The sequence below is a fragment of the Rutidosis leptorrhynchoides genome, chromosome 2 (genome assembly GCF_046630445.1).
Source record: "Rutidosis leptorrhynchoides isolate AG116_Rl617_1_P2 chromosome 2, CSIRO_AGI_Rlap_v1, whole genome shotgun sequence".
In the NCBI taxonomy this organism is placed as follows: domain Eukaryota; kingdom Viridiplantae; phylum Streptophyta; class Magnoliopsida; order Asterales; family Asteraceae; genus Rutidosis; species Rutidosis leptorrhynchoides.
In genome coordinates, this window is record NC_092334.1 from 217,602,199 (window position 1) to 217,609,605 (window position 7,407).

General features: G+C 30.6%; 1 non-coding gene across 1 annotated transcript; it reads left to right on the forward strand.

The window, feature by feature from the left end:
• Window positions 1-6,448: 6,448 nt before the first annotated feature.
• On the forward strand, window positions 6,449-6,553 carry LOC139895493 (U6 spliceosomal RNA). The gene has a single exon (XR_011775931.1). It is a non-coding gene; the product is annotated as a U6 spliceosomal RNA (small nuclear RNA).
• Window positions 6,554-7,407: the final 854 nt, after the last annotated feature.

Consider the following 7,407-nt stretch of genomic DNA (forward strand, 5'->3'; position numbering starts at 1 on the left):
TCGGTATATAATGATACGAATACAGATATATACATACATACATATAACTTGAGATACCTTAACTATTATTTGTATTATTATTAGATATTATTATTATTATTTTTAAATAAAAATCTTTGTTAGCATTATTAATAATAATATTATTGTTATCATTTTATATTATTATCACTAGTATATATATATATATATATATATATATATATATATATATATATATATATATATATATATATTTACTCTACTATTATTAATAATATTATTATTATTCTTTTTATTATTATTAGTAGTATATGTTTATTATCATTGATAATATTAAAAATATTATTATTTTTTTTATGTAATTATAATTAATGTATTTACTTATTATATTATGTATATAATAAAACTAATCAGATAGCATTATATATCGTTATCTATTTGTCTTATTTTTTCTATTTAACCTGTGAGTGAATCAACCTCCAATCATCAAAAAAAAAATAAACAAACAGACGTTTTCCAGTATTGATATCGGGTATGTAATTTATCACTGCAATTCGAATTGGAGAAGACCCAAATCATAGATGAAGAACACAGCTTATTTAAATATTTTTTTGTTCCCCCTCTTCTATCAAAAGTTTGATGTCGAATTGTTCTTCAAAATCTAAAAACGCAGAAAGGTTAGGAATAATCTACTTAAACTATCTGCAAATTTATAGATTTCAATTCATTATATTTATCATGAATTTACGAGTCAAAGTTTTAATTAAAAAAAGTCAACATTTGTTCTTGAATCAAATTTGAGTTCGTGTTGATGTTTCTGAATCAATTGATGAATCGAATAGTTTCTAGGAATGATTAAATATCTAACTCATGTTATAATTTTTATCTAAAACATTGTAGAATTCAAAGTTTGATTTTTAGTTTATATTCTTGATAAGTGAAAAAGCCATCGATCATATTTGAATGAAATTTCAAAAAGTAAAAATACAGTTTTGTTAAGATTCATCTAGTAAAACTATCTGCAAAATTTGAGATTCCAATTCTTCAAAACGAGTTCGAATTGTTGAGTCAAGGTTTCAATTTTAAAAAAAGGCAAAATAGTGTTCATCATGAAATTTGATTTCCAGTTGGTGTTTGAAGTTCAATTAATGATACAATTAGTTTCTAATGAAGATTTCAAACAAAATTTGTTTTATAACTTTCATCTAAATCGTAATCTATTGCTAAGTTATATATTTTTTTTTCTTTCAACAGCGACGAGCTGTATATTATGAAAGGACCCGTCCTAATCCATCCGAACGAAGTCCATATTGATTATAAACGATTCATAACAGTTGATTACGTCGGGAGGTATTTGACCTCTATATGATACATTTTACAAACATTGCATTCAATTTTAAAAGACAATCTTTCTTTACAACGAAAATTGACGGCATGCATACCATTTCAGAATATATCCAACTATAATTGACTTAATAATAATCTTGATGAACTCGACGACTCGAATGCAACATCTTTTGAAATATGCCATGAATGACTCCAAGTAATGTTTCTAAAATGAGCAAATGCACAGCGAAAGATTTCTTTCGTACCTGAGAATAAACATGCTTTCAAGTGTCAACCAAAAGGTTGGTGAGTTCATTAGTTTAACATAAATAAACATTTCCATCTTTTTAATAGACCACAAGATTTCATATTTCCATTTCTCATAAACATACGTCCCATGCATAGAGACAAAATTATCATTCATATGGATTGAACACCTGGTAACCGACATTCACAATATACATATAAGAATATCCCCATCATTCCGGGATCCTCCTTCGGACATGATATAAATTTCGAAGTACTAAAGCATCCGGTACTTTGGATGGGGCTTGTTGGGCCCGATAGATCTATCTTTAGGATTCGCGTCAATTAGGGTGTCTGTTCCCTAATTCTTAGATTACCAGACTAAATAAAAAGGGGCATATTCGATTTCGATAATTCAACCATAGAATGTAGTTTCGATTACTTGTGTCTATATCGTAAAACATTTATAAAAGCAGCGCATGTATTCTCAGTCCCAAAAATATATATAAAAAGGGAGTAATGAAAACTCACGCATAAAAATATTGTAAAACAGTTAATAAAGCATTTGCATGTATTCCCAGCCCAAAAATGTAATGAGTAAAAAGGGAGCAAATGAAACTCACAATACTGTATTTTGTAGTAAAAATACATATGACGACATTGAACAATGCAGGGTTGGCCTCGAATTCACGAACCTATATCATTTGTATGTATATTAACACATATAATGGTAATCGAACAAATTAGGTATTATTAATTGTTATTTTAGTAACTTGTACATTTCATTAGTAACTAAATTAACTATATTTATTTTTTATATACATTATATAGGTAATTAATATTTATTACAAACATATTAGTATAGTTATGTTTTATGTAATTAATATATATATATATATATATATATATATATATATATATATATATATATATATATATATATATATATATATATATATATATATATATTTTTATATAGAAAATCTTTAGTTGATATATTAATAATACTAATAATAATAATAATCATACCAACAATAATAACAATAAATATGATATTAATGATAATACTACCTCATGTGTGTAGCTTCCATGGTTAGTAAAAAAAAATATAATATCGCTGCCAAAACTCGAACCCGAGATCTCCCGTAAACTCGATAACAGTCTTAACCATCCCTCTGTTCATGTACTTCTGAAATTATTACCACCCCATAATATATAACCCGTTATTCTATTTCATGTATCTCCTAGTACACAAAATTAATCTATTCATCTTAATTATCATCATCAATCTTTGTCATCATCACCTCATCTTAAATTATCGTATAGTATCATTACTTCACAAATCAAGCTCGATCCAAGATCAAATGTCCCAAGGTAATTCTAAAAGCCTTTTCGGTTTAGTAATACTAGGATGTAAACGGCCCACCAACAATTAAATTTCGGCCCACTTATAGCATATGGCATCACTAATATATATCTGATCTAGTAAGGTAAAAGAATGGGATTTGGGTTCGGCAACATGGAACTCGGATCCGCAGTAGGATTAAAAAAAAACTGCTTTATTTTCATCATCATATGTTTATTATTATAGTCGCTATCATCTTTGTTTAATATAACCCATGCACCAAAATTCCCTTTTGTCTGCCATGAGATTCCTATCGACAGATAATTAGGAAACAGAAATAGCATCACATCGTTATCAAGATGTCATCCTCGCATCATCTTCCAATATCGAAATCATAGAGGACAGCTCACGAGATATTTAAATAATGATACTTGTATGAATGGAAATATTAATTAAGTATAACCATAAGGTGTTCCACCACCATTATAATTATAATATATCGATAAATGAAACTCTTATAAAAAGGGTAGTATTTCAACTAGTAACGGAGTGTTTAATCAGGAATAAATAGCTGCAGCAGCCATAGAAATGTAGCATGTAGCGGTTTAATTGAACAAGTAGTGGTGGTGTTCAATTAGTTGTAGTAGTAACCAAGGGTGTCCGAAGGTGACAGGAATATTAACGAGAATGTAACAGTTTGTAGGGTGGTGTTCCGGTTATGGTGGGTTTGTTCGAAGACTGCAGCAACAGTAATAATGCAGCAGTAAAGTGGCGGTGAGAGTGGTGATTTACAGTTGAAGGTGGTGTGGGTGACGGTTGACTCACGATGGTTGGGTGACGATTGCCAAAGGTGGTGGTTGCAAGTGACGTTTAGATGGGTGATGATCACAACATATGAAGGAAGAAAATAAACAAATATGGTTTTGAGTTTTGATGGTAGCTAGGTTGTTTTGGGTCTTTGTTAACATAACCCGATAGTAGCATTTTGGGTTCTTGTCGAGTAATAGGCTGAACGGAATCAGGTTTAGCATCAATGAAACTGATGGGTGATGGTTTGGTTTGGGATTCGACTTCGAACCTTCACTTGAAGAAATCGTAGAGGGTATTGTAATATCAACGTGCATAATAGAAGTAACAGTTATCATTATAAAAATTTAATCACAAACCTCCTTGATCAAGCGGAGTTATATCTGACTTGTGATTGTGGCTGTGCATATGATGTACAGATATATAAATGGAGGTTCGATTATAGCAATGACACAAGTTGTTATGAGGACCGTTGGGAACTTCATTCGTATGGTAAACAAAATAAACGAGTTTGTGTGTTAAAGTGATGATAGGGTGATAGTGAAGAAAGGTTGTGTTGATCATATAACAGAGAAGAAATTGATAGAGTTCAAAATGGTGTTGGTGAATTGTACATGAAGAAGAAGGTGATTATAGTTAAATGCTAATAGAAATTGATATTAGTTTTGGTTCATATTTTCGTTGTGTATATATGAATATATTTAGATAGTGGAAACTCAAAACAACTCAAACAAAAACAGTAAACAGAAAGAATATGGATTGAGTGATGATTGGTTGATAATTAAAACAATGCAATCATACTATCAATTCCCTCAATCACGGATGGAACTGGACAAATGGTTTTTGTTTAATTCACTCATGTCCACATATACATATAGTAACATTATTACATATAATAATATTCATGGATCATGATAGCAAAAAAAAAAAAAACGTGAATGGGTATAGTGGAGAACAGTTCAGCAGCCATTGAATTATTATTTAGTTACCGACAGTTTTAACAAGGATAAAATATTGTACTCCGTTGTTCATCAGTGCCGGATAAAAGTGTTCATAATAATCCCATATTTTTAAATTAACTATATTTTCATTGTTAATAATATATTATTAATTATGTAATATTTAATAATCATATAATATATTATGTAATAAATTTTTATTGATTCTTTATTATTTAATTATATATTTATATATATATATTATAATATATATAATAATTATACATAGATCTCATATGTCATTATACATAAATTCATTTTAAATTACAACATAATTATTTTATCACTTATCTTACCTTTTTGTTTCACATGTTTAATCCTATGTTATTATTTTAAATTATCATATATACTTACATTTATATATATGTATATATATTTAATTACATATTTACTTACAAATAAATTGTTCGTGAATCGTCGAGAATGGTCGAAGGTCAATTGAATATATGAAACAGTTCAAAAATTTTGAGACTCAACTTTACAGACTTTTCTTATCGTGTCAAAAATATTAAATCGTATCGAGAGTTTGGTTCAAAATTAGTCGAAATTTTCCGGGTCACTACAGTACCTACCCGTTAAAGAAATTTCGTCCCGAAATTTGAGTGAGGTGGTCATGGCTAACAATAGAATTGTTTTCATGACGAACATGAGTTGATAAATAGAGTTTTATTACCATTGAGTAATAAAGATAAAATAATTCGATTATTCGAAGAGTACGAATGAAACTATCACAAAAGAGTGAAATGAGAAAATTAAGTTTCGTCATATCTTTTGACGTAGATAGGATTGATTTCTAAGTTTAAGAGATTTGGAGAAAAATCTTCGTAATAAGATTTGATTCTTCTGTAATCAAGGGAATTAGGATCCTCTTTAAATGCGGTCATCAGTTTTGATTGCTCTGTCGGATTTTCGACTATAAATACACCCTCGTCGTTTCCTTACAACTCACACCTTCTATTCTTTCTCCTTTGATGCATACTTTAAAGCATTCATCGATATGCTCTATCCCGTTCTGATTCTTGATATACTCTTATCCTTCATATCTGTCATTCTTATCTTTCATCTACCACCAGAGGATTTTATTTCCTTCTACTATTACCTTAAGGTTATAGTTTATTAATTCTCCCGTGTCTTTATGTTGCGATAAACATTGATATACACGGTTTGTAATTTATGTGTTATTGTCGAGCTTTATATTTTCTTTTATATTCAATAGTTCCATACTTTTGTCTCCTCTTCCCGACTCCAAGTCAAGCGAATAATGGTCCAGAATTCATAGGTATGAAGTTTTGGATGAACATAGTTAATGTTCTAAGAAGGAAATCGTAATGGCACGATCTTGATTTGTTAAATTACCAGATGATTTGAAAAGATAGAACTATCAAGAAGATATGTTCTTAATATGCTTGGAGATGGGATAGAATGTAAGAGTCGTGTAACATAGCACATGATGATGGTACTGTGAATCATCACGTTTTATTAGAAACTCAGCATGAATTACTGTAATATAATCACGTTGATCAAGTGTCATTATATTATACTAACTCGTGCATCAGTTCCCAACACTACTTCAAAAACATTCATATTTTAGACTCGAAAGTTTACAGAATATAGAAACTAATAGTTTCTATATGATGTAACACTGATAGCACGAAGAGATTAATGATTTTAGATAAGAATAATTATAAAAATATCTTCAGAAATATGGAGGATATTTATAATGAAAGATACGATAATATCTTTGAATATCTAAGATCAAAGACATCCGATAAAATTGGAACGATACAGAGAAGATTAGCATGGCCCCTGCGCAAGGATGACACGCATAAATCGAGAAATGGTCCAAATTTTTTATTCTGTAACACCCCAGCTTAACATGACCACAATATTGTCCGCTTTGCCCACAGGCGCACGGCTTTTTCTTGGCGACCACACACGAGAAGCACTTTCCCAGGAGGTCACCCATCCTGGTAGTGCTCTCGCCCGAGAACGCTTAACCACAACGTACTCGCACTTCTACTCAGCCTGTGATCCCAAAAGGCGTTGTGTCATTTAAGCGTGAGTATTACCTTATAATCCCATGATCACTCATGTTCGTTGGCGATGTGGGATTTGCCTAGGGTGTTACATTCACCCCCCCCCTTAGGGACTCATCGTCCTCGATGAGGTTTGCCCCACCACCCCCAACGGCACATGAGTGGCTCTGATACCAACTGAAAGGACCCGTCCTAATCCATCCGGACGAAGTCCATTTCGATTATAAACGATTCATAACAGTTGATTATGTCGCGAGGTATTTGACCTCTATATGATACATTTTACAAACATTGCATTCAATTTTAAAAGACAATCTTTCTTTACAACGAAAATTGACGGCATGCATACCATTTCAGAATATATCCAACTATAATTGACTTAATAATAATCTTGATGAACTCGACGACTCGAATGCAACATCTTTTGAAATATGCCATGAATGACTCCAAGTAATGTTTCTAAAATGAGCAAATGCACAGCGGAAGATTTCTTTCGTACCTGAGAATAAACATGCTTTCAAGTGTCAACCAAAAGGTTGGTGAGTTCATTAGTTTAACATAAATAAATATTTCCATTTTTTTTAATAGACCACAAGATTTCATATTTCCATTTCTCATAAACAAACGTCCCATGCATAGAGACAAAATTATCATTCATATGGATTGAACA